At 43.9% G+C, this 18,807-nt stretch overlaps 1 protein-coding gene across 3 annotated transcripts in view; it reads right to left on the minus strand.

Moving 5' to 3' along the window:
- The window catches only part of PIK3CG (phosphatidylinositol-4,5-bisphosphate 3-kinase catalytic subunit gamma), a 56,674-nt gene extending 38,137 nt beyond the window's left edge, over positions 1 to 18,537 (minus strand). The window contains exons 1-2 of one of the 3 annotated variants that reach the window (XM_039516919.1): positions 17,919 to 18,537; positions 175 to 327 (exon numbers count right to left, since the gene is read on the minus strand). The gene's annotated coding sequence lies outside the window, so the exon portion shown is untranslated. Of the gene's footprint in view, positions 1 to 174; positions 328 to 1,089; positions 1,645 to 17,918 lie in introns of those variants that run through there. The other 2 variants (XM_039516927.1, XM_039516938.1) reach the window with 2 other exon arrangements.
- Positions 18,538 to 18,807: the final 270 nt, after the last annotated feature.

The raw sequence follows: 18,807 nt of genomic DNA on the forward strand, positions 1-18,807 counted from the left end.
ACATATACAATATACATTCCAAAAGTTTCTGAATATAAAACTATTTTTGTTCAGGATGGCTTATTTGAATCAATCTATTAATTTTAAAACCAAACATTAGGTACAGCAATAACTAATTAAAATTGTGCATTTATAGAACACTATCTACCCAAACACATTTTATGAATTGTGAACCTGATCGTGAGAGGGCCTCGGGGGCCTAAACTGCCAGACTTCAGTAGAAAGTGATCTCTAGAAGCTTGACAACGTTTTTTTGCTCCGACTGATTTTCCTCTTTTGAATTTGGCAAACATTGATTTTTTTCCCCCTCCTGTATTTTGGATGATGCTGAAATTAACACAAATGGATTTTAATAATTAAAAGACATTTTGCTGTTAGTGAGCCAGTATCACAGAATGATGTCATAGTAAGCGCCGGAGAAAAATATGTTAATAGTAGCAGAGGAAACAAATATTGTTTCTATGTGGACCCCACAGAAAGCGAAACTGTTGATTATTTTCCCCCCTCCATGATGAAACGTTAGGATATTTTTATTTTAAAAATCCCTTATATAATGTACATCTAAATTTTAGCCTAATATGATGAAAATGTTTGCAAGCCAATGACACTATAGTACATTTTATAGGAAGTGAAAATATCGAAAACAGACAAAATTAGAAAGAAATTTTAAGACAATCTTACTGATTTTAGGAAAGCAAAAATGTTATCGCTCACAATTAGTCTCTGTTCTACCATATCAAAGTAGAAGTTATTTACAGAGTATTCAGCTGAGGAAAGCAAAGTTGACTGGATGTACTTACATTTGTTCCCCTTCAATCTCTCCTTCATAATTTATGTTAGATTGCTTAATTATTTCAACCTTTTTTTAGAAAAAAAAATTTATACATAAAGCCCCCCTCTATTTGCTTACAAAAAGCCCCAGCAATCTCATCGTGTCCTTGTTAATATTAGAACAAAAGGTAAGAACATACAACAAAACTAATCTGAAACAACAGAACACACGGTGACTACAATTCGTTCTTAAAGTTTCGGAAAGCAAATAACTGTTGGCACCATATTTATAATTACCAAATCAAACTGAAACATTACCTGATTACAAAGCACAGGATGAGTCGCTGAATAAGACTCATTTGTTTAATTTTAAAGTATTTTTTTTTTAAAATGAGGATCATTCACAAGAAAGTTGTTTGTTTAAATTGTTCTGCTTTTCTTGCTCGCCTTCATATCCAGATGCAAAGGAAGTGCTGCACTTACCAGGAAGGAAGTTTTAACCAAGTTAATTATACATATGATTGCTCATTTTAAAAAAGTCAGAATGCTTTTCCTGTCAGAACAGAAAAAATATATTTACAGTACTGACAACCACAAAAACCTGAACTTAATTTTAAAACTCATGGGTGAAAGAGATGTGCTAAAAATTACCCACTTAGATAAAAACATTAATAAAAATTAAAACCATGACATATGCATAAAACTAGCTGACTAGAAGAAATGTTCTGTATAAAGATGAACTATATTTGAAAGAGCCAAATTATAGATGCTTAGTACAAAAAAGAAAGTAAAAAAGGACAAATTAAACAAGACACAAGGCTCTAATGCTGCCCATATGGTAGTCCTTAGGACCTTTGACTAGACTGACTACCAGGGATTTCCCTACCCCCACCCCCTGAATTTCCCCAACATCCCGACAGTGGTCAGCTAGTTACACAGTGTTGCCAATTTAGTCACTGGTTGGAAATTTGAATTGAAATTGAAACATTAACAGCATATACAGTATATGATAAAATACTTGTACCTGAAAAAGTATAATAGGTTTGAAAAGTATGAATGAAGACTAGCTTCTTCCCACAGCTGTTGTTTTCTTGACAATGTTGGCACATTCGTTTTGGCAATATTGGCCAACCTTATAATTTCAAATTATGATTTGTAAGCAAGGTCTGAATGAGATCTACCCTGACAGCCAGGGCAGGGGGAAGGCTTCAGGACCAGGCTGTATTTACATGAACTCAACTACTCTACCTAGGTATCCAGCCCACAGAGCTGTGTTGTCCAAGTGATCAATTTTGGCTGGTGTTGGGTTACAAATCACTTTAGTATTGAATGTGGGGATCATGAAATGTTGTTAACCTTATTGTATGAATAAAGGGCAGCAGAACTGTACTTAGCTTGCCCTGATTGAGGGGGTCACCCGCAGTGCTTAATTTTTGCCAGGGCTGAGCCCCGGCACCTCTAGGCTTGGCAGTTTAGGGCCCCGGTACCTCTAGACTTGCCACGTCAGTTATGAAAGTCAAAAACACCTCTTTCTTTACAGATCCCAGTGGAGGGGAGGGAGAGACAGGGGTTTTACTTGGTGGTGTGGGCTGTGCCTAAGACTCGCAGGCACTATTTGACCTGCCCCTCTCCCCTATTTAAAGATAGAGCTTATTAGGCTTCATAGAGAGTCTTTTGTTTTGTTAAGTGACCACTAGAGCTGAAATCACTGATAATCAGGTCTAAGTGCTTAGACCTGCTGCAGGACAGCATTTCTGTGGAAAAGACAGCCCAGCCTGCACTTGTTGTGAGGTTCTCCCACTGAGAGCTGAAATCACTGAGTGCTGGGTGGAACCTCAAGAGACCAACTCACAGAGGTCACAGTGGCAGGTGGAAGCCGAAGGTGACGTCACAGGGCCATCAGCGATGGAGTGGTGGAGTGAATGGTGGCACAACAAACAACAGCGGCCAGAGTGAGTGGCTAGAGGGAGTGACGAGCAGCTGGAGGAATGAGCAAGGTGCCTTCTCCCCTGCACCACCCTTCCACCCCCAAGGTGGGAGGTGAACTCATGCAAAAGCACCTCTGAACTCTTGATCTTCACTGACCAAAGACAACAACTAGGAGTGGGGTGCGGTACAAAGAGAAGGGAGGGGCACGTTAACAGAACATTTCTTTGTTGGACTACGTTTTAGTGATTTTGCTCCAAAATGCTAGATTTGTGACTGAGAAATTTATATAAATATACATTTCCTAGTAGGCCAAGATTTTTGAAATGCATTGTTTGCCAAGGTCATTATCTCATATTCTTGCTATCTCGAGGGATCGTTATCTTGGGGAGTTTCTGTACTAAAGATTTTTATTATAATTTTTACATAAGTACTAGGGCTGTTGATTAATCACAGTTAACTCACGTGATTAACTCAAAAAAATTAATCGTGATTAATCTCAGTTTTAATCATGCTGTTACACAATAGAATACCAATTAAAATTTATTAACTATTTTGGATGTTTTTCTACATTTTCATATATATTGTATTCTGTGTTGTAATTGCAATCAGAGTGTATATTATTTTATTACAAATATTTGCACTGTAAAAATGACAAAGAAATAGTATTTTTCAATTCACCTCATATAAGTACTGTAATGCACTCTCCTTATCGTGAAAGTGCAACATACCCGGTAACTGCACTCAAAAACAAAACAACGTAAAACTTTAGAGGCTACAAGTCCACTCAGTCCTACTTCTTGTTCAGCCAATCGCTAGGACAAACAAGTTTGTTTACATTTACAGGAGATAATGCTGGCCTCTTCTTATTTACAATGTCACCTGAAAGTGAGAACAGGCGTTCGCATGGCACTTTTGTAGCCGTGGTATAAAGATTGCACGACAAGTATTTACGTGCCAGATATGCTAAACATTTGTGCTTTGTCCACCATTCCAGAGGACATGCTTCCATAACTGATGACACTCATTAAAAAAATAATGTGTTAATTAAATTTGTGACTGAACTTCTTGGAGGATAATTGTATGTCCCCTGCAATCTTTTACCCGCATTCTGCCATATATTTCATGTTATAGCAGTCTCAGATGATGACTCAGCACATGTTGTTCATTTTAAGAACACTATCACTGCAGATTTCACAAAACACAAAGAAGGTACCAGTGTGAGATTTCTAAAGATAGCTACAGCACTCAACCAAGGTTTAAGAATCTGAAGTGCCTTCCAAAATCTTAGAGAAACAACATGTGGAGCATGCTTTCAGAAGTCTTAAAAGACCAACACTCCAATGGGGAAATTACAGAACCCAAACCACCAAAAAAGAAAATCAGTCTTCTGCTGGAGGTAACTGACTCAGATAATTAAAATGAACATGCATCAGTCCACACTGCTTTGGATTGTTATCGAGCAGAACCATGTCCTCTGGAATGGTGGTTGAAGCATGAAGAGACATATGAATCTTTAGTGCCTCTGGCACGTAAATATCTTGTGACACCGGCTACAACAATGCCATGAGAACGCCTGTTCTCACTTCCAGGTGACATTGTAAACAAGAAGTGGGCAGCATTATCTCTGCAAATGTAAACAAACTTGTTTGTCTGAGAGATGGGCTGAACAAGAAGTAGGACTGAGTGGACTTGAAGGCTCTAAAATTTTACATTGTTTTATTTTTGAATGCAGGTTTTTTTGTACATAATTCTAAATTTGTAAGTTCAACTTTCAGGGTAAAGAGATTGCACGACAGTACTTGTATTAAGTGAATTGAAAAATACTATTTCTTTTGTATTTTTACAGTGCAAATACTTGTAATCAAAAATAAATATAAAGCGAGCATAGTACACTTTGTATTCTGCATTGTAATTTAAATCAATATATTTGAAAATGTAGAAAACATCCAAAATATTTAAATAAATGGTATTCTATTATTAACAGTGTGATTAATCACAATTAATTTTTTTTAATCGCGTGACAGCCCTAATAAGAATGGCCGTCTTGGGTCAGACCAATGGTCCATCTAACTCAGTATCCTGTCTTCCGATAGTGGCCAGTGCTAAGTGCTTCAAAGGAAATTAACAGAACAGGGCAATTATCAAGTGATCCATCCCCTGTCATCCACTCCTGATTTCTGGCAAGCAGAGGCTCTCAGAGCATGGTGTTGCATCCCTGTCCATCCTAGCTAATAGCCATTGATGGACATTTCCTCCATGAACTTATCTACTTCTTTTTTGAACCCTAGTGTAGTTTCGGCCTTCACAACATCTGGCAAAAAGTTCCACAGGTTGACTGTGTGTTGTGTGAAGAAGTACTTCCTTTTGTTTTAAACCTGCTGCCTATTAATTTCATTGGGTGACTCCTAGTTCTTGTGTTATATGAAGGAGCTTATTCACTTTCTCCCACACCAGTCAAGATTTTATAGATCTCTATCATATCCCCTCTTAGTCCTCTTTTTTCCAAACTGAAACATCCCAGTCTTCTTAATCTCTCCTCATACGGAAACTGTTCCATACCCCTAATCATTTTAGTTGCCCTTCTCTGTACTTTTTCCAACTCCAATATATTTTTTTTGAGATTGGGTGACCAGAATTGCATGCAGTATTCAAGATGTGAGCATATCATGGATTTATATAATAAAAATGGAGGAGCTTGGTTTGCCAGAGTAATCAGCAAAGCCAATGCTGATAAACTATGTGAAAAGGCTGCAAAACACCAATCCTCTGGACTGCATTGACATGCAGGAAGCCAGCCATTGTCAAAGCCAATTTTAGAAGTACTTAATGAGGCTGTTAAAAATGTTGGCAACACAACACAGTTTATTCAAACAAACATGGCTATCACACATACTTTCTCTTTAATCAAAAGATAACATTGGCCTCAAGTTTGTAGTGTGTGGTAAGTGCGTTGTCATTTGTTAATCCTGAAGTTGGACACTGGTCTGACCAAGACCAGCAAATGCTCACTATCTTTCTGCAAAAAACTCAACTGACAGGTTAGAAGCATGCAGTGCAACTGTGAAAAACTCAGCAGTTGAAAAAATGAAGAACTCTCACTGCATTCAGAAAATATGCATATATGGCTCATGAATGAACTGATGCAAATGGGTGTCAAGTATTAAGTCACTGCATACATTATCTTGAGGTCAGTGGTAGGCCAACAGATGAATTGCTAGATGTTCAGGTTATAGAAGACACATCTGCTGCATCTCTGACAACCCACATCTTAGGAAAGTTAAAAGCTTGTAAATTGAACCCCAAAGAGATGGCTGCTTACACATTTGATGGAGCTGCAAACTTCTCTGGAAGACATAGTGAAGTACAAGCTTTGCTCAGAGAAAAGTGTAACTCTAAACTCTCCTATACACACTGCGGAGACCATCTACTCCAACTAGCACTAATACGAGCTGCAGAATCTTCAAAAGGCATTTAAAAAGCTATAAATGTAATGTCTTCATTATACTCTTATTTCAGCAAAAGTCCAAAAGGACTGAGTGCCATAGGGGAAGGGGAATGTAAGAAAACAAAAATTAAAAATCAAAATGAAGGGACAGGAGAAATTTTAATCTTTTTCAGCATAGGACTTTATTAGTAACATGCTGGCTATTTTGGAGAACAGCAGGTAGAACCCATTCTGGAAAAATGGTGGCTGTGAGGAGGAGAGAAAAGTATACAACAGACAAATATACAGGTGATCAAACTCCAGCAGTGTTTTCTTAGGGTATGTATACACTTAGAACACTACGGTGACACTGCTGTAGCGGTTTAGTGTAGACACTACCTATGTCAACAAGAGGGGTTCTCCCATTGGCATAAGTAATCCACCTCCCAAAGAAGCTGTAGCTAGGATGACAGAAGAATTCTTCTATTACCCTAGTGCTGTCTACACCAGGGGTTAGGTCGGTATAGCTATGTCTCTCACAGGTGTGAGACTTTTTTACACTCCTGAGAGATGTAACTATACCGATGTAAGTTCCTAGTGTAGACCAGCCCTTAGATATCCATGCCTATGCTAGGTCTAGAATATGGGGAGGGCGACTATAGCCGCATAGCTATGGTGCTATAGCTATGCTGGCATAACCTATAGTGGTGACAGAGTTTACAGCAACGAAAGGGCTTCTTCTGTTGCTGTAGGAACACCACCTCCCTGAGCAATGGTAGCTACATCGACAGAAGCATTCTTCCATTGACCTAGTTGTGTCTACACCAAGAGTTAGTTCAGCATAACTACAGCATTCAGGGATGTGGATTTTTTATACCCTTGAGGGCTGTAGCTATGTCAGTCTGAGGCTTATCTACCCTTAAATACAGCAGAACAGCTGCAGTGCTGTCATGCTTCAGTGTGGACACTACCTACACCAGTGGTGGCGAACCTGGGGGCCCGCAGGGAGGTGTGGGCTGCTGCTTCCCGCAGCTTCCATTGGCCGGGAACGGCAAACCACAGCCACTGGGAGCGGTGGGTGGCCGTGTCTGCGGATGGTCTATGTAAACACTGTCTCGTGGCCTGCCACTTACTGACGGGCCGCATGTGCCCTTGGGCCGCAGGCTGTCCACCGCTGATGAGGGAGTCTCACATTGGTGTAGGTAATCCACCTCCCCTGGAGGTGATAACTAGTTTGATGGAAGAATTCTTCCACTGACCTAGGACAGTCTACACCAGGGCTTATGTTGGTACAGCTACGTCGTTTTGGATGTTTCACACCCTTGGGAGACATGGCTATACCGAGGTAAAATGCTAGTGTAGACCAAGTCTCAGTTTTAAATGTAGATTAGACCTTAGTCACAACAGCACTTAAGATGCCATCTTCACTAAACAAGCTTCCTGGTTTCCAGAAAGATCAAGCCCCATCTACACAGGAGGCAAAACACTGAAACAGTCTTTGGGCTGGTCTACACTGCAAACTTACATTGGCATAGCTGCGTCTCTCAGGGATATGAAAATCCACAACCTTAAGAGACATAGCTAAGCTGACCTAACGCCTGATGTGACAGCACTAGGTCGATGGAACAATTGTGCCCTGGGGAGGAGAATTACCAGCGCCGATGGGAGAACCCCTCCTGGCAGTGTAGGTAGAGTCTATGCTGAAGCACACAGTGATGCAGCTGCGTTGCTGTAGCTGTGACGCTGTAGCAGTTTAAGGGTAGACATACCCCTAGGCTCTGAAATTAACACTTCACAGAGGTGAAAAAAATCTTCACAGTAAATAATTCACCTTATTCATAGCATCGCCATCATGGTTTAAGACCCAAAATAGCAACTCTGTTAAGGAACACAATGAGGCCACTGAAAAGCCTTCAGCTAGTAATGTGCAGAATTGTTGTAGCCATGTTGGTCCCAGGATATTAGAGAGACAAGGTGGGTGAGGTGATATCTTTTACCTTACCAAATTCTGTTGGTGAGAGAAAGAAGCTTTTGAATTACAGAGTTCTTTTTTATGTCTGGGAAACTTAAGCCATGTCTATGCTAGCACCTTATGTTGGCAAAACTTTTGTCACTCAGGGGTATGAAAAAAATCACCCTTCTCCAGGCAACATAATTTTTTTCAGCATAAGCACTCTGTGACATGTCATTCCATATTTTTTATGAAAATACTCTTATGATATGTATATGACATAGCTGAGATATACTTTATGCAAGATCGCTCATGTGCGATATCATTGGAAAGGTTATGATTTACTGAATGCAATTATCCAATTTGTATGCCTGTATCATTTCGGTATCTGAAGTTAGGAATATTGACTATGTATCTGCATTTCAACTATGCTACTTTGGGTGACGCCCACTGCTAACACTTCAGGTGCAACAATGGAAAAACGAGACAGGACAGATGGCCCGTCAGCAAGGACTATGGACTGAAAAGTTTGGCCTTCCTGTGGACTCTCCATACTGCCACTGACTCATGGACGCTGTGATACTACAGGGTCAGGTGGTCTTGTCACCTGATACTAAAACATTACTAGGACTTCTTGTAACTTTCCACTGTAAGGGAAGGGGGGGTCAAGTTTGGGAAACAAAGGATTCCTGCCTTACATAAATCCTATTTAAGGGTGGGGAGGAAGGCAAACAGGATTCCTCCTCTCCATGGCCTGGCTGCCCAAGAAGGAAAACTGAAGGCAAGAGGGGAGTCCAGACTGAGACAGGGGTCTAGTCTGAAAAGGAATATAACTGGAACTCTTAACCACAGCAGCTTTGCAAACTGCCTACAACAATATCTAGGGTGAGAAATACTATTTGTAACCAATTTTTTTTAGTGAAACTAGCTTAGTTTGCATGTTTGATTTAATTTCCTTAGTAATCTGCTTTGTTCTGTTTGTTACCCCTTTTACCACTTAAAATCTGCCTTTTCTAGTTAATAAAATTTGTCTTGTTTATTATTAAACCCAGTTTCTGTAATTTCTAACTGTGGGGGTAAGAAGTGTGCACACCTCTCTCCACATTGAAGGAAGGGGCAAATTTCCTAATACAGTCGAACCCATTTATCTCGACCTCGGTTAACTAGCCAATCCTATTTATTAAGTCGTTTTTTTACAAGTGGAACCGCCAAACTCTTCTTCTTATGGGTTTCTTTCTCATCCCTATCGATTCCCCCTACCTAATATCTCGCCCGAGCCCCCCGGCCCCCCCCCCCCCCCGACCACACGTCCCCCCAGCCCCCGCCCGGTCCCCTCCCCGCCCGCCCGCGGCCGCCCCGCCCGCCCCCCCCGCCCCCCCCCCCACACCCCCCCCCCCCCCCCCTCCCCCCCCCCCCCACCCCCCGCCGCCGGCCCCCCCCGCCGCCCCGCCCTTGGTCCTCGCGCCCCCGGCCCCGCCCCCGCCGCCCGCCCGCGCCCGCCCCGCGCCCCCCCGCGCCGCCCGCCCCCCCCCGCCCTGCGCGCCGCCCCGCGCCCGCCCCCCCCGCCGCCCCGCCCCCTGCCCGCCGCGCCCCCCGCCCGCCCCCCGCCCGCGCGCGCCCGCCCCCCGCCCCCGCCGCCGCGCCCGCCTGCCCCCCCCCCGCCCCCCGGCTGCCCCCGCCCCCGCCCCCCCCTCGCCGCCCGCCGCCCGTTGCCCGCGCCCCCCGCCCCCGCCCCGCCCGCCCCTGGGCCCCCCGCCGCGCGCGCCGCCGCCCGCCCCGCCCGCCGCGCCCGCCCGCCCCGCCGGCGCCCCGCGTCCTCGCCCGCGCCCCGCCCGCGCCGCCTGCCGCCGCCCCCGCCGTCCTGCGCGCCGCCCCCGCCGCCGCCCGCTGCCGCCCGCCCCCCCGCCCCCCCCCCCGCCCGCCCGCCCGCCCCCCGCCCCACCCCCCGCCCCCGCGCCCCCCGCCCCGGCCCCCCGCCCCCGCCGCCGCGCGCGCCCCCGCGCCGTCCCGCTTCCGCCCCCGCCCGTCCGGCCCGTCCCGCGCGCCCCGCCCCGCCGCCGTCCCGGCCGCCGGCCCCAGCTTCCGCTCCCCTGGCGCCGCCCCTCCGGAGGCCCCCCCCCACGGCCGAGGGAACTGTATATCTTTGGGTCTGCACTCCAAGGGAGGTGGACATCTGAGTGCTGGAGCAAATCCCTTAAACTGTGTCTTCCCAGAGCTGATCTGCAGCTGGGTGTGGCTCTGCCTGTGTCTGTGTTAGAGGAGGCTTTAAGAGCCTGGCTCAGCAAGACAGGTTAAAGGGGGCCCGTGCCGGCAAAACAGGTAGACTCAGTGGCATCTCAGCACATCAGGTGGCTTCTTAAGGGGTCCAACCTGTCACCTGCTCATGTACACAACACTATGTTGGAGTGAGACACTTTCTTACCGCTGCTCATTGAGCTGGTTTTATTATGTAGATGGGAGAGCTCTCTCCCATCAGCGTAACACAGCTACATGAGTGCTCTTACAGCGGTACAGCTGTGCCGCTGTAAGCTTGTAAGTGTAGACATGGCCCTACTCAGAGTGTCACAGCTACCTACAAAACAGGCCAGTTCACCTTGAATGGTCCCTTGAAATGTGTTTTAACTACTTATGCTAGACAATCTATTCCATCTTGTGTTTAGCTGTGACACTTTAAGTAAGTTTTCAAGACCTGAAGAAGAACTGTGTGTAAGCTCAAAAGCTTGTCTCTCTCACCATCAGAAGTTGGTCCAATAAAAGATGTCACCTCATTCAGCTAGAAATGGCTTTCAGCCATTCTTATCTATTGTAGGTAGAGCTGACAAGGATGCAAATAGTTAAGATGGCCTAACACTTTCCTTTATAAGATGCTGTTTTCAGTTGCTTTTAACTTTGCCAAACTTTAAAAGTTAGGGCTGAAATTTTCCATGCTGGGTGTCAGACTCAGACTAATTTATTTTTAAAGTTCAGCTGCTTCAGAGAATGAGTTTGGGGGGAAATATGCTGTTTTGCTAATTGTAGTCTTGGCTTGACATAAGTAACTTGTCTCATTTCTTAGTGGGCATAATTGGGAAGGTTAAGTTGTAAAAAGGGGCTTGACAAACAGGATGCAAGAGTCAGGATGTCTGTGCTAGTTAAGATAAGCATTAACAGCTTGATGATAGGGACTACAGACAAGATAAACCTGGAACGTAAAGATCAGGTTCCACGTGAAGAGCACACAGACAGAGCATGCTGTATAGGGACTGGTTCCTGCAAAGTAACCGAGCCAATCCAAAAATGTATGATTTAATAAGTGGCAAATGCAATGTAATTTATAAACATGTAGAAAGGAAGAGGTTGTCTGTGTAACTTTGGATGTGTGGTTTGCCCTATATCCAACCTGTACGCGTGAGTCTGATCAACTCAATGTAGCTTTGCTATAGGAACTTGAGTGATGAAATCAAGAGTCAAACTGAATGTTTTGGATCCCAGAGACCTGGATGAAGTGTTCTCCCAGAAATGGACAAGGTGTTCTGGTTAAGCTGAGTACAAAAGGTCTCGTTGGGAATCCCAATGCTAATGTTAAAAAAATTCCTAATCCTTTTGGTTGAGAAGTTCCAGCACCTCAAACCTTTGAAGCAAGGACCTGAAATTTGGCAAGTGGGGAAGAGGTTGCTCTGGGGTCATGGAAGTGTTTTTTTTCTAGCCCCATAAAAATTCACTCAAATTAGCCAAATAATAAGCCTTTGCAAATCACCATTTGTACATGAGGTTTGTGGGAGTTTGGTAGCTAAATTCTCAGAAGATTCTGTCAGAGCGGAGCAAGACTTTCCCTGCAATTGCTCCTTCTAGATGACAGGGCCACTGTGGTGCTGGGCACCAGAACTGAAAGCAGGGAAGCAGCCTGACTCATACGCAAAGGGAAGAAGAGCAGACAATGACAGGGACAGAAATACACTAGGTGAGGGGGAAACTGTGAAAGTGTGTACCCTTATGTCCATCCTTTTTACAAGACTATGATCAATTCTGTACAAAGTATGCCTTGTGAGGTATCATTTGAAAACTCAGAATTTGCTGAACATTATTGTCCTTGTAAAATATGTGTGACAACATTGTATGTAAAGTTATAAGACTCTACTGTATGACATTGCTGAGACATACTCCAAGTTTAGAAAAGCAGGCACTAACCAGTTCCTCAGAGACAAAAGGCAAACTGATGCCTCAGCCAGGTGTCAACAAAATCAAATGGACTATCACCTGGTTAAGTGGGCATTCTTTGGCAGAAAGAAGGGTGTGAGCGAGAAATTTACATCTTGGCAATGGAACAAGGTTCCTGAGCAAACAGACAGGCTGCCACCTGAACCCCAGCTGGAAATGATTCTCAAAGAGGAGGGAGAGATTAAAAATGAGGAACAGAGGCCCCAAATCACCTCTCTCCCCTCATCTCTACTCATGGCCTCAATAACACTTGAAAGACAAAAGAAGCATCATTGAACTGGGAGAGGCGTCCTGGATGAAAGAAATCCACCCAGACTGCTGTAAGCATGTGGTGACAGAAACCTTTTTGTTTAAATTCACTTATCTTGTTAAATTAGGTATTGTGTTCTATCATTTCTTTCTTTCTAACCAATTCTGACTTTTATGCTTCATTACTTGTAATCACTTAAAATCTTTCTTTCTGCAGTTAGTAAACTTGTTTTATTGAGGCCAGTGTGTGTTTGGATTGAAGTGTTTGGGGAACTCCATTTGAGAGAACAATGTTTGTGCATATCAATCTCTATTAATGAAATGACTGACTTTATCTGAGCTTGTATTGTTCAGGAGAGTATTGGGTAATACAAGACGCACATTACTGGGGGAAAGTCTGGGACTGGGAATTTGCTGATGTTGCTCTGCAGTATCATTCAAGGGTGGCTGGCTGGCTGGCTGACTAAAGCACTCTTTCAGTATAGCTAGGGGTAATTTACATGCTGGAGGCTGGGTGTGAGCAGACCAGGAGCGGTTGCTCTCACAGCAAAGCAGTGTAAAAAGCACCTGAGGTTGGAGAACTGAGCAGACGCAGCTGTCCAACAGTCCAGATTGTATCCTGGGGAACATCACAGAAACATGCCTGGGCAATCTTAGTTCTAGCTTTCCCTAACTTCCGTGTGCTTCACTTGAAGCCTTAACATTCTTTCACATAATTTTAATTCTTTGTAATATAGTTAGAAAAAAATCTGTCTCTACATAACATAGGGCTTGACTCCACTTACCAGGGGATCAACGTGTGGTGATCGATCCACTGGGGATTAGACCTGCTAAATAAACTGCCTATCATTCTCCCATCAACTCAGGTACTCCACGGGAACGAGAAGCGTAAGGTAAGTTGACAGGAGAGTTTCTCCTGTCAACCCAGCGTGTTGTAGACACTACAAAAGGTCGACCAAAGCTACGTAGCTGGAGTTGCATAACTTAGATCGACCGTAGTGTAGACCTGCCCATAGATGAAAATTTGTAAAATGAAAGAATGTGTCCTAATCACAAACTACTAGCTGTGAGTTTTTATGTCAATGGACCCATATATGTTTTACCTAAACATTCTTGGATCTAATGGAATCCCATTGCCCTGACATTATTAAATGTACTTGGATTCAGTAGGATCTCAATGGCTGTGCCTCCTTAGATCTGGCAAAAGCCAGCAAGAACCAGTCCTAACATTTTTATGGTTGGTTGGCATGTGTTTAAAGATCAATTCTTCCAAAACAAACACACTTAATTTCCTGATCAACTATTCCGATAAACATCAACCAGCTGATCAGACTGGTTGTCATCTTACATAATAGACAGTAAAACTATACACTGCCCAGCCATTAAAAAAATTCTTTGGACTCATCCATTTGCAAAGGACAGGGGTGGCAGTATTGTGTGATAATCTAATGGTCCTGCCATCCATTGCTTCAGACATAGTGCATGGTATTAGGACATCAATGCCCATTGTCTGGGCCTTAGAGTCCCTCTTTCTGAGCTCCATTTGGGCCTTGATCCCCATCTTCAGGTCCATTCCAGTTCAGATGCCCTACTCTATCTTTAGATTGTGAGCCCTTTGGATGGGGATTGTCTCTTTTCTATGTACAGCGAAGAGCTCAATGGAGCCCCAATCATGATTGGGTCCTTAGAGTTATACCATAGTATAATATTTAATAGTAATCCGGTTTGGATGTGGGGGCATGTGTATTGACCCATGTAAATAAGAAAATAAGAACAGCCATACTGGGTCAGACCAAAGGTACATCTAGCCCAGTGCCTGGTGCTTCAGAGGGAATGAACAGAACAGGTAATCCTCAAGTGATCCATCCCCTGTTGTCCGTTCCCAGCTTCTGACAAAAATCACAGAACCTTTGTTAGTGGCATCTAACACCACTGAAGAAGTTTCCTGTAAATCGAATCACTTGGGAAGCCTATTTTTATTCTCTCTTTCTTCCTTTTTTTTTTTTAAATACGCATTTCTATATCTACATTTTAATGACAAAGTTACAGAAAGCCAAAAATACAAAAACAGTTCTTTTAAGATCACATTTTCTGTTGTGTAAGAAGAGCATGTGGGTAACTAGGGATTAACAGCCAGGTTCAGGTAAAATAAGAACTAAGCGAAACCTTTTTTGGCATTTCAAAAGAAGTGGGTGAACTCTTGTTCTGTGTTGTATTTCATTTTTGCAAGTCTCTGCATTTCCTGGTTCTCTTTGGCACTAGAAATACCCAAACACTAAGAAAATGATGTTTCTTTTGATATTTTTGACCCTACTATGAAGTATTGAAAATATCATGAGGGGGCAGTTTTCAAAAGATTTCCATTGCAATTTTATAGTTGAGCCATTCAAACTTGTGAGTCTTATCTGAAGTGAAGCTTCTGAAGTTGGGCCATTTTTAAATTTAATTTATAAACTTTGATTAAACAAATAGAGATCTTTGCAGAAGAAAAAAGACAAATGGTCCAATATTGGGGCACCAACCATAGCTAGCAACTATTTGTAATTCTAGTGGCGGGGACTGGAAACATGGACTCCTCAGGCCCAAACAGTTATACCGGGGATAAATCTAGTTCTAGTCAATAGAAATATAGATATGCCTTGGGCAAGTTACTTAATCTCTTAGGGCTGCAGTTTACCCAATACAGGCATACTTCTAATCTAGTTCTTAATGATGTTGTGAGGTTTAATTCATAATTAGCATTTGTAAAGTGTTTTGAGCAGATCTGATGAAAGATTATATAGAAGGACAATGTGTTATTACTATTATGGCTTTTAATTGTATATTTTGTACCAAGAAATAGTCACAACGTCTATTGAACTTCGCTTTTTGAATAAGATCAAGTGCAACTATTAGAGCTTGTCCATGTGGTAATGTTTTACCAGTTATACTGATAAAGTCATACTGTCATAACCCACCATATGAAAAACGTTTATTTTGGTATAGGAGTGGCTTTTTTTCAGTTTAGTTTCCCAAACAACAAACTAAACTAACCTAAAAAAAAGGCACTCCATAGCAGAATAAGGATGTCTACATGGAGGGTTATACTGGTGTAACTATATTGGTTTAAATACACAACTTGGGTTGTTTTCAGTATAACCTTTCCCATGCAGACACAGAAATTTAATATCCAATACATTCTGTATCAGGGGATTGTATCCTTCCGTTGCAGGTATATTGATTTTTCCACATCTGTTACGATCCAATGCTGAACTATGCAAATAAGATATTGTAAAACACAAAACTGTGTGTACCCATATCCATTATGTCAAACCCATTAGAAAATTACTAACTCTCAGATGAACCAGGTGAATGCTGGTACCCACCAGAAAGTATGCTAGATAACTGGCACGTACACATTCATGCTTCTTATCAATAGGACTTTGAGTGAATCCAATTCTCTAACAGCTACCGTAGTTCCTCAGCATGTTTGTGCTCACTGGAGATTTAAAGATGTTTAGAGCTCTAGTCAAAGCGGAGGTCTGGTGGCAGATTCTGAAATGAGCTAAAACTTTTAGCAGCCTCCATAATTTCAAACAGATATCTTGAGTAAAATATAGTAAGGTTATAAATAATTATACATAACTTTAACAATAGAGTGATATTGCACAAAAGCAAACAAAAGTTTGAAAGTAAGGAAATTCACAATGAAGGTCCCTGCAGCATTCCTCTTACTACCTACTTCTTCCTATTGTGTATTTTATTTACAACACTCTGGTCTTTAGTCGCATGGCGATTTAGTCTCCACCAACACTCCCCTCTTATACCAGGTACAGGGAAATCACAAGGGCGTGTACAATAATTGGGAGATTTATGGCCTATATGTATAGGATGGACACAACAGACATTATTTGTTAGATGAGAAAATCCATTTATTAGTGTTTAATATTTATACTGCAGTAGATCAGATTAATATATTTTAAGGCAAGAAGGGACCATTATGATCAGCCAGTCTGACCTCCTGCATAACATAGGCCAAAGAACTTCACCCAATAATTTCTGCATCAAGCCCACAACTTCTGTAGGAGCTATAGCATATCAGGATTAGGGCCCTATTCTATTTGGCACCATACAATATGTAGGACGACTCAGCCCCTGATTTGAATAATTTAATCTACACTCCCAGTTATGCAAATAGATAGTCCCTTTGGGTAAAGTTACTTGCATGTGTAAGCATTTGCAGGATCAGGGCTTAAATAAGTTGAGAGTAATGAGACAGAGTTTAAATTGCTACAGGAAGAAAAAAAACTGCAAGAAAAAAATTGAAAATAAATTTAAACTTAAAACATTGATAATGACACATTAAATTAATGGTTAACCTTAACTGTACTGTAATTAACATATCAGTCTTGAATTTTCCTAGGTTTTAAACAGTGTAACCTATTTTGTCATTTATATTAAGAAATATTTACATATGCTTCCATATTAATTCTTCCAAAGTGTAGAAGGTCTGTATTTACTGCTACAGAGTTTAGAACACCACAGCAGTCAAACCACAATTCATAAATTCTACAATGGTCACTATGCAGATTTAGCAAAAATTCTTTAGAATCTAAAATCTACAGCAGTCACTCTGGAGTTTAAAAGCACATACACCTGCCAACTGTAAGAATGGCCAACCTGCGTGCAGGATACACTTCCAGGTCTTGTGAACTAACAATAAACCAATCTCATAGGATTGAACTACACCAGTGTTAGAAAATTAGTGGCCAAAAACCCCTGACCCCACCCAGTCTTTGTATACAATACATTGGTGTTACAACTGTTAGAGCTGTACCCACTGGTTAGTGTGTTTCTGTTTGGCTGTCTACATTAAGATTTTTTTTCAGGGTTACTTATATCAGTAGGAAAGTAAAGAAGGCTTCTGCAATGTCATCTGACCCCTATCCCTTAACTTCAGTGGGGCTCTGCACGGGCAAGTGGTCCACCTGCACAGAGCTCATTGCAAGATCAGGGCCTGAGAACGGGGAACTCCCAGAAGGTAAAAGTAGTAGGCCTAGGCGATAGCTTTCGCTGAGGAAAAGTGAATCAAACAAGCCTTCAAGCCCTTAAGCCAAGTTGTGTTGGAAGTGTGTGTTGGAGTTACACAACAGCTGCAAAACCCATTTTTTCTAAGGCCCACACCTGCCCCCCCGGGGTATCATTTGCACCCAAGGCCGCCCCCCTTCTCCAGGGCTGCTGCACCCCGAGTCCAGCTGTTACAACAACCCGCCTCCTACTCCCCCTCCCGCCGGCACCCAGCGCCCCCGGACCGCAGGGGGAGGTGCGTGTCCCAGCAGCTGCCTGGAGCCCGCAGAGGCAGGGAGGAAACAAACGAGCCTGTTCAGCCGGGGGCGAGCCCCGCTTCTCGCTACTCACCGGCTCCGCGCAGGTGTGTCCCCAGCCGGGAGGCGGGCAGGACCCGCGGGCGGAGAGGAGCCTGGCGCCGGCAGTCCCGGAGCTCCAGGCGCCGCCTGTCCCACTCCCGGCGCGCTGGGCAGCCGCTCAGTCCAGCTCGGCGCCGAGCCTCTGGGCGGGAGCGGCCCTGTGGTGCCCGGCCCGCACCTGGCAGCTACGGCGAGTGCCGCGCACGGGCCACGCCAGCCAGGGCCTGGAGCCGGGGCAGGGCACTGGCAGCCCGGGGCGGGCGCGGAACAGCTCTGCAGGGCAACGCCCGGCGGAAGGACAGCGCGGGGGAAAGCCCAGGGCATCCCCTGTGACCCGCGCAGGGGGCGGGCAGCCCGGGGGAGGGCACGCGGGGCCCGGGGTTGCTCTGTGAGGGGGGCAGCGCAGAGCACAGGAGAGCCCCTGAGGAATGGGGGGAGGGCGCGATGGAGTTTTAAATCCCCCTTTCTCAAGTGGTGTGGCAATGCTAGGTTTTGGTATGGCCCGGTCTGCTATGTTCCTACTTGCTGAAACAAATCCTGTGTGTGGCTTCGGAGTGAGGCGCAGTCTGTAGTGCAGGTTTTGTATACGTGCCCCTGCGCCAGTGCAATTCCTCCCACCCCCATGGAGGTGCTGCCTGCAGCCCTGGGACACGGGGCTTGCATCAGGGCTAGTTCACCTGCTGAGGTAAGGCACGCTGGTGCAAGCCACGGGTTTATGTTTTGTTTTTTTGCTGGTGCAGTGTGTGCATTAGGGGTTGGTACTGTTGTAAACAGTGGTACTGGTGCAAATCTCCCTAGACTACGCAAGACCTCAGTGGAGAAATAGTTACTCCCTTCTAGAACTAGCTGTTGCAAGATGTAACTGTTTGAGGTGTTGAGAA

This window comes from Mauremys reevesii, linkage group 1 (assembly GCF_016161935.1).
Source record: "Mauremys reevesii isolate NIE-2019 linkage group 1, ASM1616193v1, whole genome shotgun sequence".
NCBI lineage: Eukaryota > Metazoa > Chordata > Testudines > Geoemydidae > Mauremys > Mauremys reevesii.